This window comes from Anas acuta, chromosome 13 (assembly GCF_963932015.1).
Source record: "Anas acuta chromosome 13, bAnaAcu1.1, whole genome shotgun sequence".
Classification (NCBI taxonomy): Eukaryota; Metazoa; Chordata; class Aves; order Anseriformes; family Anatidae; genus Anas; species Anas acuta.
In genome coordinates, this window is record NC_088991.1 from 3,654,173 (window position 1) to 3,668,602 (window position 14,430).

The 14,430-nt window shown below is 49.0% G+C and overlaps 1 protein-coding gene across 2 annotated transcripts in view; it reads left to right on the plus strand.

The window, feature by feature from the left end:
* PAK3 (p21 (RAC1) activated kinase 3) overlaps positions 1-14,430 on the plus strand; it is a 172,826-nt gene that overhangs the window by 43,437 nt on the left and 114,959 nt on the right. Inside the window, exon 1 of one of the 2 annotated variants that reach the window (XM_068696521.1) lies at positions 10,548-10,785. The exons of the other annotated variant lie outside the window; for it this stretch is intronic. The gene's annotated coding sequence lies outside the window, so the exon portion shown is untranslated. Of the gene's footprint in view, positions 1-10,547; positions 10,786-14,430 lie in introns of those variants that run through there. 2 annotated transcript variants of the gene reach the window in all.

Here is a 14,430-nt window from a genome sequence, read left to right on the forward strand (position 1 = left end):
GCTGTAAGAAGCAGTTACAAGGTGTAATTAAGGTGTTAGCTGATTTCATTATGATAGTGTTAACAAATAGTGTCCACATAAGGTGTTTTACTGTAGGGCTTATCATAAAACCCTATGCACAAAGCAGAATTTTAAAATCCCATTTCTAGTTGTACGTTAGTTGTACTCAGTTGTGCCTCAGTTGTACGTTAATCACTTTTAGTATAGATTTTATGGCAAGAAAGTAAATATCCCAGCTCAATGCAATGCTCTGCTGCAGTGTATTATAACGGATAATACAAAACATCGGATCTAGCAATTCATCTTAATGCTTCCTACATCAAAATAATTCAGGGACTAGTAATGGAAAAAAGCTGTCAGAGGATAAAAAAGCAGTGGTAAAAAAATAGTTACTCCTACCCAATGAAAAAGAAAAGCAGGATGCATGCAAACGTTTTTAGCTTTTCAACATCATTTTATATCCTAATCTGCATCCAACTGCGACAGTGTCACATTCTCAGATGTAAAGAGTGCAATCCACAGACAGGGCTAAATCACATTAGGCACTGGTGATAATAGAGCCCGTGCATGCATGACAGTCAGGCAAGGCATCTAGCTGGGGCTGCAGGGTGACGGGGGCCATTCAATGAGGTAGGAAGGGCTGTCTCCTCCAATTTCACTGTATTTATTGGGGATTTAATGTATTTTTTAAAAGATATTTGCAGTGGAAATCGGTTTGTCGGAGGTCATCTAATTGAATCTACAGCCCTGGCAACCCTTCACAAAGGCTGCCAGAAATGACCGAGTTGCTAATGTTCAACTGTGAATACCCAGCAGGGGTCCTCCGCAGGGCTGAATACAGTCAATTATGTTATTTTTCTAAATATTAGTGACTCAGCTGTCTCTGCTTGTGAAGAGTTGCCAGGGTCACAGATACAATCAGACAGATCCTCCCCCCCTTCGCGTCCAGGAGATGGGGAGAAGCTTTTAAGTATCGCGTTGAATCATCCCGAAACAGAGGGAAGGGTTCCTGCAGGGCTGCGCTCCTGCTCCGTGCTGGTTGCCTGCAAGCCTTTGGGTTTGTGGGGTCGTTCCCCTCCTTCCAGCGGGCCAGACAGGGCAACGTGTCGTTGTTTGGGGGAGCGCTGTCGTGCACAAGCAGTCTCACTGAGGTCTGGGAGATAAAATGTGAATTTCACTGCTTAGCTCAACGGGCATTAGGGCTGAGAGCAGACAAAAGACACAGGCGCCATCAGCTTGTGTCTTCCCTTTACAGCTGTTTATTTTTTCTCTCTCCTCCTTCTCCCCTCCCATGGTGCTCCAGATACCTCTCTGTAAGGAACATTTCTTATGTACATAACAGTTCAGTTTCCCATTCTCCTCTGCAGATTTGTCAGTGAGGAATACAGCGTGGTGGTAAGGAGAGCTCAGAAGCAGGTCCTGAGCAACATCCACTGCCCAGAGCCTCTGCAGCTGAGCCTTGCAGCAGCCCTGCTTCTTTGCCTCTTCCACGGAACTCTGCAAGTATTTCAGTTTTTGATCACAGCTTCCTTAGTTTTTGCCACAAAGGCTCTTTTCCAGAGCCCAGCCTCCTCCAGCAACAGCATCCCTATTCCTGTGGTCCACAGCCCAGCTCTTCTTATCTGATCAACAGCATTTGGCAGGAGGAAAAAATCCTTCCAGAGCATTTGAGTGCCAGTGCATCGTTTTGGCCCAAGTTTGGGGTAGTGCTTTGAAGTTGGCAAAGTTTCCTAATTTACTGCTGTTAAATTTTATCCAACTTTAGGAAAATTATGTGATTGCGGCCAATTCCCAGCTCTTCTAAATCTACTGCAAATACTTCGCCAGCATGTGTCCAAGTATAATCCAATTCTGATGTCTTTAATGCTGATACACACAATTTCCCTATAAGTACCTTCAGGCATGGCATCTGAACTGCAGTGGACAGTTCAGCATCCAGCTGTCTGGAGCCCAGCTTGCAGGAGGTGAAACCTTTACTCCTTTGGCTCCCTGTCCCTCTGGGCACTGGAAAGCCCAGTCTGGGTCTCTAGTGAGCACTTCTGGTGCCTCTCTGACCTGCTGAACGTAGGCAGTAGTCTGTATGGGATGTCAGCGCTCCCTTGCAATGAGCACAGGCTGAGGGTCATGCAATGTCTCACTATTTGCCTTCAGTGCATTTTGCATCGGGGTACTGGTGTGCCAGCTGTACTAGAAAGACAGGAGCCAAATCAAACTGCAGTGAAGGCAGAAGTGAAGTTGAAAATGCTCCAGTACTGCAGAGAACTTGACTCTGAAAACCCGACGCTGTCGAAAGGGTGCCTTTGTAGCTTGCTTGTGCTGTAAAAACAGGGAGGAAACCAAGCCACCCTCTGCTAAAGCTGGAGCTTCCCCTGGCCAGAGCTCCCCTAGGGACAAAGCAAATAACCCAGCAAGGCAGGGAAGGCTCGGTGTATTTAGACAGCCTTTCCTCCTCTGATCTGCGGGTGCCTCTCAGGAGGAGGAACTCCCTGGGAAGGTTTTGATGTCTGGCTAATTCCCAGGGCCAACGTCTCCCTTCTTCAGGAGGAAATGGTTTGGGGCAGCAGCAGTGGTACTCTGAACCAAAGAGCAGGTGGTTTCCTGAACGTTTTCCTTTTTTGGTTTTCTGTCTTTCCCCTGCATTTCTGTCAAGATGGGCAGATACACGGCGTCAAACTGTCCTCAGGCTGAATACGAGGACTCCATTGTGCGAAACCGGAGGCCTGGTGTTACAGACAGTGCCAAGTTATGTGTGACCTGTTCTGGTCACAGGCACGGTTAGGTCAACAGCAGCTTGTCTCGCACTTCGGCTCATCCAAATATTTATCAGTGGGAACTGATACAAGCAGTGATTTCTGTTGCTACGAGCAGAACATGCAGCAGCCAGAGGAGTGTTTGCAGCTTCTGGCTCAGCACATGCACCTTGCTTTTTGTTGACCCTGGCACCAGTTCTCCAGGTTCTCTTCTTTCTCTGTTATTCTACAACATCCAGTACCTGAAGCTGTTAGCCGAATTGTGCCGATAGCAGACAGGGTTTGTCAGTGTGCTCGTCTTGGCTTGCAGAGGAAGAGCGACCTGCTGACTGTGTCAGCACAGAGCTCTGCCCTCTTCTGTGCATTCGGAAACACAAATACCATTCCTCTTTGTCACAAGAGGTTTTGCACTCCAGCTCTGTGGCTAGGGTAAACGAGTAGGAAATTTTTCACTCCACTTGACTCAAATTCATCAATGCTGGCAATCGATTGCTTTTTGGTCCTTCAGTGCCACCGCTTTGACAAGCTGACAGAACTGGCTAAAGGAATACTTACAAGGATCTGGTTCGTGATTTAAGGGTAAGAAAAATATTGTCTGGCAGTATAGTGAATGCAAAATGATTGTTTGCTGGTGCAATACCCTTAAAAACGCTTCCCCTTTGGATCCAGTCGCGTTACAAAGAAGTTGAAGGCACTGCCAAAACGTGCGTGCCCCATCTGCTAACTGGGGCATCAGCCCCTTGCTCGTCCGCTGGATTCATCGCTGGCAGTGATAACCGCTCTTACACCACACTGTCTTACCTCCAGGAACTGGAAAACTCGTGGACATTTCATGTTATCTTCTTTTTAAGAAATGGAGAAGCTGAGACACAGTAAGAGGAAATGCTCTGGGAGCAGTGACCGTCGGGCTGAGAGGAGAGTTACAGTAGCTCCTGTCTCCTGAGTTCAGCATGTGTGCTACCGAGGGATATTTCTGCTCAGTAAATGTGCTCTTTCTTGTACTTAGGCATTCCTTCAGGTATTTCAGGTCCTGGGAGGATACAGATCTCCCTCAGGTACAAAATGGTGAGGTCACACATGTGAGGTCACAGTGTTACTTATTCTTCTACAACGAGCCCTTAAAAGAGAAGGGAGCAGGAGCTGATATTAAAAAACACACAACAACAAGAAAACAACACTCCCCCCTCCCCAAACTGGGGAAAAGTTTTAAAAGAGCCAATCCTCTGTTTGCTTTTCCTTCTACAGGCCACCTTCCAAATGTACACAAGGGTAACTGTGTTACAAGGCATGGATTAGCAGCAAGGTTCTCTAAGGGAGACCTGTTGGAGTTATCTTTAATATTAGAAGCAGAGTGTTTGTTTTCTTTAATACGGAGGGCAGCACCAATAAAAATACCAGGCAAAGAGGCCGGTATTACTGGCTCACGTCTGCTTTTATCTCGGAGTGGAGTTATAGTAGAACGATTTTTGCTTGGAAACTTTAAAGCAGGACTGCATCCTTTCATGCTGAAATCATATCTCCTGCAAGGATTATTGGAGGATATAATGTTTCCTTCAGCTTCTTATTTTCTCCACTCCTGAACTTGGACTCCTGACCTTAACTTTTCTCTGGTTATGACCGAGCCTTGGCCTTCAATTGAATAGCTGAGCTTTTTACAATCAGATCATGTCCCGCTCTTGTAATTTCAGACTCATTTTGTGACATCGATATTGTAGATCTTAATTAAAAAGTCAAACATTTTATATCTCGGGTAATGGCCGTACAGGAACTATCCGGTTTTGCTCCCATGTGTGTAGCCATCCAAACCATTAGGTGTGTGGGACTGAAGTGTGGGGAGCCATGCGTGGTCTGTCCGTGGGCCCCTTCTCCTCTTTGTGCTCTCTCTGCAGCGCAGCTCTGCACCTGTGGCGTGCTGCGTGCGGCCACAAAGAGAGCCGGTGAGTGGCAGGTAATTCACCCTTGGTGTTGGCTAAGGCTGGAGCCGCTCATTAGTTGAAACAGCTAATCAGGCAGAAATCTGCAGGGCTCTGCACTTAATTACAGGGCAGGGTTAGACGGTAGGTAGTAAAAATATCTGGAACTTGGCTTTACCAATGTCTCTTGCTAGCAGCAGTGGGGGCTAATTGCATGGGACTGTCCGTGTAGATAAGGCTGGGTGTACTGTTCAGTGAAATACTGAATCTGGACATCCTTCTGTTCATGGGACTGGTGGCTTTTATTTATTTATTTATTTTAAGTTGCTCATAATTAACTGGATATGGTGTGCCTTGTGCTTTCTCTCACTGAAGAGACCCCAGGGAGGCTGTGTTTTGGTTGTGCAGCCACAAAGCCAGCTTGATGTACAGCTACAGATCTTCTAGACGGTTGTCACCGTCACAACTACTTCAGGGACATTTCTCAGTTGCATGAGTGTGAAAGAAAGGAAAACCAGGCATCTCTGCTCTACCCTCCTATAAAACCTTCACTTTCTGTAAGTAAGCCACAGCCTGTTAGGAAGGGTTAGTTAACGCTGCCTTCTGGTGAGGGTGGGTATTTTCCGAAACCCAAATTCAGAGGTTACGTAGTGGAGTCTATCAGGTTGATTAAATTATTTTCCAGAACACAAGAGATCCATGAAGAAGCAGGACCAATAGCAAAGATTTGTCTCTGAAAAGAGCAGATGTAATCTTCACTCTGAGTGAGGCTGATGACAGAAGTGTCCCTGGTATAAATGGAGGCAGAGTCAGTACCTACTAAGGAGCATCAGCGTGCTGGGTTACCGCTGTGTGAATTACCTGCATAGATGAGGACAGAGCTGTAATTCACTGTCCTGAAACAGTAACTTGTTAAACACACATGACATGGAAAAAGTAACTCTTCAGGCAGTAAAGGGAGGCATTAACCATTGCTAATTAAAACTGAACTTGCAGATATGCTGTTCTTAGCAGTCTATAGGTAGGAAACACTGTCCCTCAGTGGTAGGAAGGAAGAACTGCTCAGGAAATGGTTGCACAATTATTCATTCTTGTGGTGTGCATTGTGATGGATGTCTTTTTCACTAGCAATTAATAGCAGCACAGAGTGTGCAAGGCCTGGAGTTATGTCCTGTTGCTGAACACCAACCAAAGGAGTTTGAGAAGCCAAGCCAGCAGCAGTCAGAGGTGGTTTATTTTCAGGACATGCCAAGAGGTACCGAACTTGCTGCTGACATCTTTTGTACCACGCTGCATGCCATGCTTCTGTGTCGGTGCTGTTACACTCCCAGTCTGTCCCCCATACTGGCAGAAAATAATTAACCTTCAGTTCCCATTGGAGCTGAAAACTGGCTGGGGTGTGTTCCTGCAGGTACACACGATCAGACAAAACGCTCCGTTCTTCCTAACATCCTGGGAGCCAAGCTTCCTCGCTGCTTTGGCAGGAGTCCCTTCTGGGTCTCAGGCTCCACTTTGGAGAAGCTTGCTTCTTTTTCTCTGCGCTGCCCTGGGCTGTGGATAGTCTGAAGATTCAGGCTTCAGGGCTGCATAGTTTGCCTGCAAGAAACTCTTTATCACTTAAAAAATGAGGAGTTGTTTTCAGCTGGATCTAACTGCCCTGCGTTAGAGGATGCTCAGACTATTTTCACGTGGATTTGTGTGGCTTCTTGCAGATCTCCTTGAAATCATTATTCAGCCAATATGCTATTTTCTGTCAATGGTTGTATTTTTTGTCTCAGCTCCGGTGTGTGACAATTGATTGCCTTCAAATAGGAAGGGAAGGGAGTTTGGTGGGAATGCTGCTCAGGTCTGGCTACACGCTGATACCTTCTCTGTACCTGCGCCTGGAAGGTCCTGAAGTCTGACACTTCTGAATTATCCTGGCCCATCCTGTACAGATAGTGTAAGCCTGGAAGACTTGCTACTGATTGTCTGGATTGTGTCTGCTTGGACAGCAGGCCTCCGGGGGTTTGTGTCTTGACTCCTGGATATACAGTATTCAGTGTAACGGGACATATTTGATGTAGATGTCTTGCCTCCTAAGATTTTTTCTGCTGTAGAGAAGGGCCAGCATGCATGTCATATTAGCAGAAGAGGCTTAGAAGGTGTGACTGTAATAATCATGATTAATTTTGCTCTACCACTGTCAGAGGAGAGAAGAGAAAGGAGCAGACCCTTCCAGCAGCACGCTGTCTGCCATCTCACCGTTACTTTCGGCCTCACTTCTGTGCTCACAGCTTTCTGCAGTCACAGTGGGTTTGTTTGTGGTCAGTGTAAATCTTGCACTAAGAGCTCTGGGAGGCCTTCAGCTGAAAACCCATCCCAAATCCTCCATGGAGGCTTTTCAGGAGAAGAGTTCAACCTGTCTGAACATTTACACGGACACTTTGTCTGGACCTTTCTCTTTCTTCGTAGTCTTCTCCCTGCCTTGGTGCATCCTTACAAAGCTTTAGATCAGGACTTTCTTTGGCAACGTCTGTGGAGATCTCCTATGGAAACTCGTGCATTGCTAACCATCAATTTACTCCGCTAACTCAACAAGCAGATGTTTGGCTACAGCACTGGCCAAAGTAAAAGAAGTGGCAGTGAATAAAAGCACCATTTTTCATTAAGAATATCAGTAGCGTGATATAAAAATTGCCAAGTTTTGAGGAGAAACAGTCTTCTTCATTTTTCTTTTGTAATTGCCTCAAATATAGCAGAGTGGCTTTTTACTTCGAGTTTGTGGTTTTTAAGAGCATTCATTTCCTTTGGGAATTTGTCTCTGTTTTATTAACAGCAGATTGTTTTTTCGTATTGCAACATTTATGGGGGGAAATCTGTAATTTTTATCCATACTGACAGTATTTTACTAATAAAATACCGATAATAAAAGTGAGACATCACTTACCAACTTCTGGAAGAAGAAGAAAAAAAGGAAATAGAAGAGTACTTCAAATGGTAACCAAGACACGACCTCCAGAAGTGACCTACCATTGCAGCTCCATCTGTTGTTGCAATGTTGATGCCTGGAGCCACAAGGTAGCCCTGGACTTGGTCTGCAATGCTCTGTGCGTGCAGTAACACCTGGTCTGGGCTGTGTTATGGACCCGAGGACTGACTGCTGTATAGTTTCACATCTCCCTGCAGACGAGAGTAACTCCACCCAGGGAGTGGGACAGCTGGCGCCTTTTTAATGAACACCAGTGTTGGACGTGTGTATTTGGGTAGCTCCCCGAGGCCTGGGGGTACCTCTGTGCTTTCATCGAGGAAGTGTTTCAGGATGTAGCCTGTCAAATCTCCTTCACCACCCGTCCCTCAGTCTCTTGCCCTCTGGTTCCCTTCGGAGCAGGACTGGCCCACAAATGGCTGAGATGGGGAGCGTGAATGCCCCGAGGAGGCGAGGGGAAAGGAGTGAGGTGCGTAGAAGCAGAGCCTGCGGGCACATTTCCTGGGAAACACTTGCAAGGGTTTTCCACTGGCCTCGTCCAGCTCAATGGCTTTCCATACCTGTCGCCTGGCTGCACCAAACGGAACGCCTGAAACAAATGGAAGCTGGTGTGAGTTCGTGGGGTCTTACCGAGCACTGCTCCAGAGCTAGCTGCCATGCTGCTCTTCAGGCACAGAGCTGAGAAAAGGCATCGCTCATTGGGTTGAAGCAAAACACTATTTCTTTGCCCTTCTCTGCCTGTAAAGCTGTCAGTGGATTGCTCAGCGCAGTCTGTAAAAGAACAACTTTCTCTAATTGCAAGCAGACTCATCCTGGAAGTGCTATATGGCAGTGAGAGCACGGCATATGTGCAGACAGGACACCTACATCCTTCCGGCCGTTTTAATGCTTCTGTCAGGCGACAAGCAAAGCGCTTCGCCTCTCGGTTTCCCTGCGGAGAAGTAGCGTGGAGGTGTGGGGCGGTGCCGCTCAAGCACCATCTGCGAGGTGCTTTGGGATCCCAGGGACAGAAGAAGGGTGGCGGTGTGTGTGTGTGTGTGCTGCCACATCATGGAAGTCAGAAATGTATTTTGGGGAGCGAGGAGGGATTTGTAATAGTCTGTGTTAGATTGTTAATGGCAATTTGCTTTAATTACGCCGTGTATTTGTTTGCACCAGCTTCATGCACGGTCTTGTTCCTTTTCCATTTATTTCAGGAATCCTATAGGGGCTGGTTGATTTCCTACATTTGAGAAGAATTTTAAACACTTGAAAGTATCAATAGCACTTTAGTGGTTTCATGAAACTGTCGATTTTTTTCATTGGTTTTATGAAACTGCTAGATTACAACAGATGGATTCATTTATCTAGCTATGTCTTTATATATATTTAGATGGCTCCCATCTCTGTGGGACTTGTGTGCCTCCCAAGTATTTTAAAATAGAAAAAAGCTGTTTCCTTCTCTGTCTTGCTTTCGATGTAGCCCGTAAGAGGAATAGCTTGATTAGTTTATAGGGCTTGGATTTGCTGGACTGTGTACTGGCATTCTCTGCATGTTTCTGTGCGAAGAAATGAAGCTGAGGAGGGAAATTTTGCCTTTACTTCTGAACGCCATGGGATCTGGGTTATTTCTACCTCCGTGAGGCAAAACTAGTTCAGGAATACTGCCTGGGAAAGATTAAACTCCGTCTTGTCTTACCCCCTTTGTCAGGGGCTGCCATGTTCCAGCGGGAGCCAGCTATGGAAGAAGATTATGAAAGGCTTTGAACATCCGAACAGAAAACCAAGCCTGTACTTAGTAAGAAAGCAGGGTGAGCAAAGCACCAGGCTGATCTCCATTGCTAAGCAGACATCTGCTGTGTTTTACAGCAGCTGTGGTTTATTTCAAAGCATAGGGAGTTGCAGTAATTAAGCTGGAAGACACAAATGGATGAATCAGTGTGTCCAGGCGGCGCTCCTTAGCATGAGGTGCAATCTTCTGGCCAGTCCCACCTGCGAGAGGGCATTGCTGCTGACAGCTGGGTGGGCATCCAGATGTGGTGGGGAGGCTGCAGACCCCCTGGGGCTGGGGGACAGATGCAGCCTGCTGCTGGTGGGATGTGAAGGAAACATGCCGCACAAAGCTCAGCACGGTGCTGAAGCTGTAAAATTCGGAAGAGCAGGTCCTCAACGTGCAGCTGGCAAAGTAGATGTCAGCATCACTGAGTGCTTCACTTTCCCCACGTGGAAGCAGGGGGAAGGCCAGAATTGTACAGGGGATGAGTTCCAGCACCGCGCTGTCAGCAGGTGGCTGCTGCAGAGGCACCAGAGACCTCAGAGAAGGGAGCCCCGGTCATCTCCTGTGTAAGTCTGCATCATCTGTTGGGAGTCACTCCTGCCGTGCAGTCCAGCAGCGGCTGTGCCACCTACCCACGCACCCGTACGGCCCTAAACAAGGGATCAGTTGCTGTATGCACAGGGCTGCCCAGGCTCGCCTTCATTTTCTGATCTGAGTGGCATCAAACACGGCAGCATGGGTCCACCAAGCCTCCTGGGGCTGTGGAGACACTTTGAGGTTGAGGCCACCAGATGCTCACTACTCGTGGCACCCCTGCAAGCTGGGGTCTGCTCAGCTCCTCGTGATGAAGTGTCCTGCAAGGCTGCTTCCACCCGAGGAGAGGCTCCCAGCTGGGAGGTTACCGCTGCCCTCAGGCAGCCGGCTGCGTTTTCGGTGCCTCTCTGCTCCCAGCTCCGCGGGGGGCTGTGGGGTTAGGGCCTCGGGGAGGTGGGGGCAGCCTGTGACTGAGCCCCAATTCCCCGGTTCCACATCCCCAGGAGCAGGGGCAGGGGCAGCCCTGGGGGGCCGCATCCAGGCATCCCCACGCCGCTGCTGGGCCGCGTCCAGCCCTGGAGCATCGCGGAAGGAGGAGGGGGGCGAGGACGGGTTTCACTTCCGCCTGCTTGCAGGAACCACAAGCCCCCAGAATATATTAGAATAATACCAACAGAAAGGTCTCCCCCTCCCCAGCCCCTTTCTGGCCCCCCCTGAGCCGAGGGAGGGGGGGGAGAAGAACCGAAAGGGTCCGCGGGCGAGCGGCGCGATGCGGAGCCGCTGAGGCGCTGCGAGCATCCCGCCGGCAGCCGCAGCCGGGAGGACGAGCGCGGCCTCCCCAGCGTGGAAGAGGCCGGCGAGAAGGTCTGTCCTTTGCTTTGTTACCCCCCGCAGCCGCTAAGGCCAGGCAGGGCACCGGCACGGGGCTGCAGGCCGGGAGGGATGGGGCAGAGCCCCCAAGCTGCTCCCCAGGCCTCCCAGCGAGCTGCCGAACCCCTGCCTTCCAAGCGCCCAAGCCTCCCTTGCCGTGTGCTCGGCGTGAAGCTCCAGGGAGCTTGGAAAATGGCCTGGAAAATGCCCCACGGGTGTGCCCAGCAGGTGCGGGGAGCGGGGAGCAGCGGGGAGCGGGGCTGAGGGGGCTGCAGGCTCCTGGGGGCCCCCTGACAGAGGTGCCTGCAGCAGCTTCCCCGGCCGAGGCTTGCAGAGGAATTGCCTTCCACAGATCAAGCATTTTCCAGCTTCTGGCTCTCCTGCAAGCTGAAGGCTTGCCCGGATGGTCTTGTCTGTCTGAGCATGAGCCACCTCCAGACTCACGGGAGGAGAATAAGTGGGATGGGGCTTCCTTCAAAGCCAGTCGCAACCTGAAGCTCCCCGTGTTGCCCTGCTATAGCCCGTCTGCACGTCCAGCCCTCTGGGTTGGGTCTGATAACTGTGCCCTAGCCTGAGGGAACACCCCACGCTGGCCGAGCGGTTTGAGATTGGTAAGGGTGAGCAGGATACCCCAAACTGAGATGGGCACTGCACATTTCTTCTGGAGTTAAATCAGGCCCCTTGGGATAGGGGCAGAGCTCCTCTTTATCCTTGCTGCTGCCACTTCGGTGCAGCATTTGGGCTTTCTCTCCTGCCAGCTGCTGGGCACGCTGTCCAGCAGGGAGAGGAGCACTGAGACCATGCAAAAACTTTGCTGCAGCAGTCAGTAACTTCCCGAGCTCACAGGAGGGATGGCTCACTGGCTGCTGGAGCATGTGCCATCTTTTCCCCCCTTTTTTAAGAAGTACCTGCACTAACAAACTGTTGCACTCTCACTTGTGAATAGTTTTCCTCACAAAGACGAAACTTGTGGTCTGCATGTCTTTAAGGGATTCTCATTTGAGTGAGAATTGTCAGGATTTTTTGAAAGCTCAGCTTAGGATAACTGTGTCTTTAACCACAGGAGTAAATGCATTGACAGCCGTGAGCTCAAGTGTATGTTTTACAGCATAGAGAGGCCGACGAGCTGAACAGGTGTGGCCATTCCTGTAAGTTTTAGCTTCTTAACTGGGAATCCTAAGTGTGCTGGCTCTGTTTATATTTGTCTTCATTTACCTTTTAAAATTTGTTTGATGTCTAAGAGTGCCGAGCACCTTGAATTCCAGAGCACTTTGATGCCTCAAATCTATATCCTGGTAGCTGAGCCTTTTACTTTGGAAGTCTTGCCAGAAGCCTGCTCAATTCACTATTCCTTAGATTTAATGTGTAAGGGAAGGGATTTGCTAAGTGTACTGCAAGGTTGTGGAAAAGACCCTGGGCTGTCACGGCCATGGGGCTGCACGAGCTCTTCCTGTGCCCTTCTCTTTGGCCCTGTCCGGCCAGCCCCAAACGTCAGAGCTGGGCCAGTTTCGGGACCACTCACCTTCCTTTCTTAGGGGCCTTTTCAGAACCAGCCACAAGAGGGAAGAGAAAGTGCAAGCTGTCGAGTCTGCAGAAATGTACAGAAATGAAATATGGCACAGCACGCTCTGTTCTGACAGCGGGATGGAAGAAATAAGAAGCAGGAAGGTAAAGCAGGCTGAGAGTTAAAAAAAAAAAAGAAAAGATGAAAAACAAAACAATTAGTCCATCTGCTGTCTTGCTCATTTCCTTCCATGAAGCCTGCAGGTGTGTTGCGAACAGTTTAAAGCTCCTGTTGTGTAGCACGTGAATCGGGCTGCTGACTCGCAACGGGGACGAGCTCAGTGACTAACCTGCTAGCGCCCGGCCGCTGTGTGCTCCGACGCTGTGCTTGGTCACAAGTTTTGGGAGCGGCCCGTAGGGTACGGTTATCCTCTTGCTGGTGGATCTGCAGAGAAAGGGGAATCAGTTTCTTTCACTGGGCTTCCCTTTGCATAACTTCTGAGGTCCCTTCTGCTCGTGATGCCCCTACAGTTTGTGGTGGAGGCAAGGCACGACTGTTGCTTCTCGGTCAGTGGAGAGGAACGCCAGCTTGGAGCCAGGTAGGTGGTGATGTGGGACTGCTGCTCTCACCTGGTGGCAGTGGTGGCAGCAGGTTAGCTCTAGCTCACTACCTGCAGCTCCTCTGTGAACTGGGTCGCGGAGGGACTCCAGTGGTCCGGAGTCCATCGGGAAGCGTGGCCGAATCTGCCTCCCGCTGGGGACGCTGGAATCACAGGGATTTCATCTGGCTCTCTAGGGGTTAGGATCACAACCCTGCCCCAGCTCCCCAAGCCCCCAGCAGCAGCAGTGCGATTTGAATGGCATTGTATAGATTTTTCTTTTAAACTGGGCTTAATCTACAGAAGCCAAGGGAATCAGAATATTTATCTGCATTAGCAGAATGGCATTAAATCTCAAATCCTCCACTGACATGAATATTTATTTGTATCTTAGCTGGCTTCAAACTGCATCTCTGGCTGATTGCCATTCCTGAGGGTTATTTTCACGGAGGTGGACGCTCGCACACTGATACACCTCCAGATTTCATGTTCCCTGATATTTCTCAACAGATTGTCAGCAGTTGGCAAAACAACCCCATGAAAACAGACACTCAGCAAAGAAAGCAGGGGCCTGAAAATACCTTTGGGCATCAATAGGTATCACTTTAAATCATCAGATCACAGCTATTCTAGTATAGGTAAGTACTGCAGTCTCTCACAGTGCTCTCTAAGGTTAGGAAAGTGCCCTAAAAATTGCCCTCAGCCCTTCAGGCAGAATGAACTGCATTTTGAGAACCTGTAGGATTTTTGCTTCCAGTTGTTCTCCCCAGTAATCTTTCTTCCAGCACATCCTGCTCCAGAAGATGTCACTGTGATGGGGATTCAAGGACCCAGCTGTCCCCAGCCACGCAGCCCAGACATGGAGCAGAGCAGGGGGTGTGCGGCACTCCCCTGAACGTGCTGGGGCCATGGGGCCCGAAGCATTCACAGAGTGCCCCGGGGAAGGTTTCTGAGCGTAAAGCTCTCGGGTGCAGGTGCTGACCTTGGTGGGTGTTTGGTGGGGAGCGCTGTCGTTTATCCTGGCTGAGCACCAGCATCCTGCTTCCATTCTTCATCAGTGCACATTTGAGTATTATAAATGTGTATTAATATTTACTAAGGTCCTTTGGTGTGGCCCCAGATATACCCAGGAAAAATTGTAGGGTATTTTAGCATGGAAGGGACCTCTGGAGGTCAGCTAGTCCAGCCTCCTGCTCCAAGCAGGGCCAGTTTGTAGCAGGTTACTCAGGACTTTGTTCAGTTGAATTAAGAGTATTTCCAAGAATGGAGATCTCATAACCTCTTTGATCCCGTTTTTGACCATCGTCATGAAAAATCCAATATTTAATCAGAATTTCCCATGTTTCAGCATGTCTGTTGGCTATTACCTTTGCCTGTGCACCTTTCCCAAGAGTCCCACTTTTCTAATACCTTCCTGTTAGATCCAGGTATATATAGATTGATAGAGCGAGGCTAGAAGAGATGTGAAAGGGATCTTTTTATAGCAGCTGCTGGTTGCAGGCAGCCTTACAGATTTATGTATTCTAACTTGTTTTTT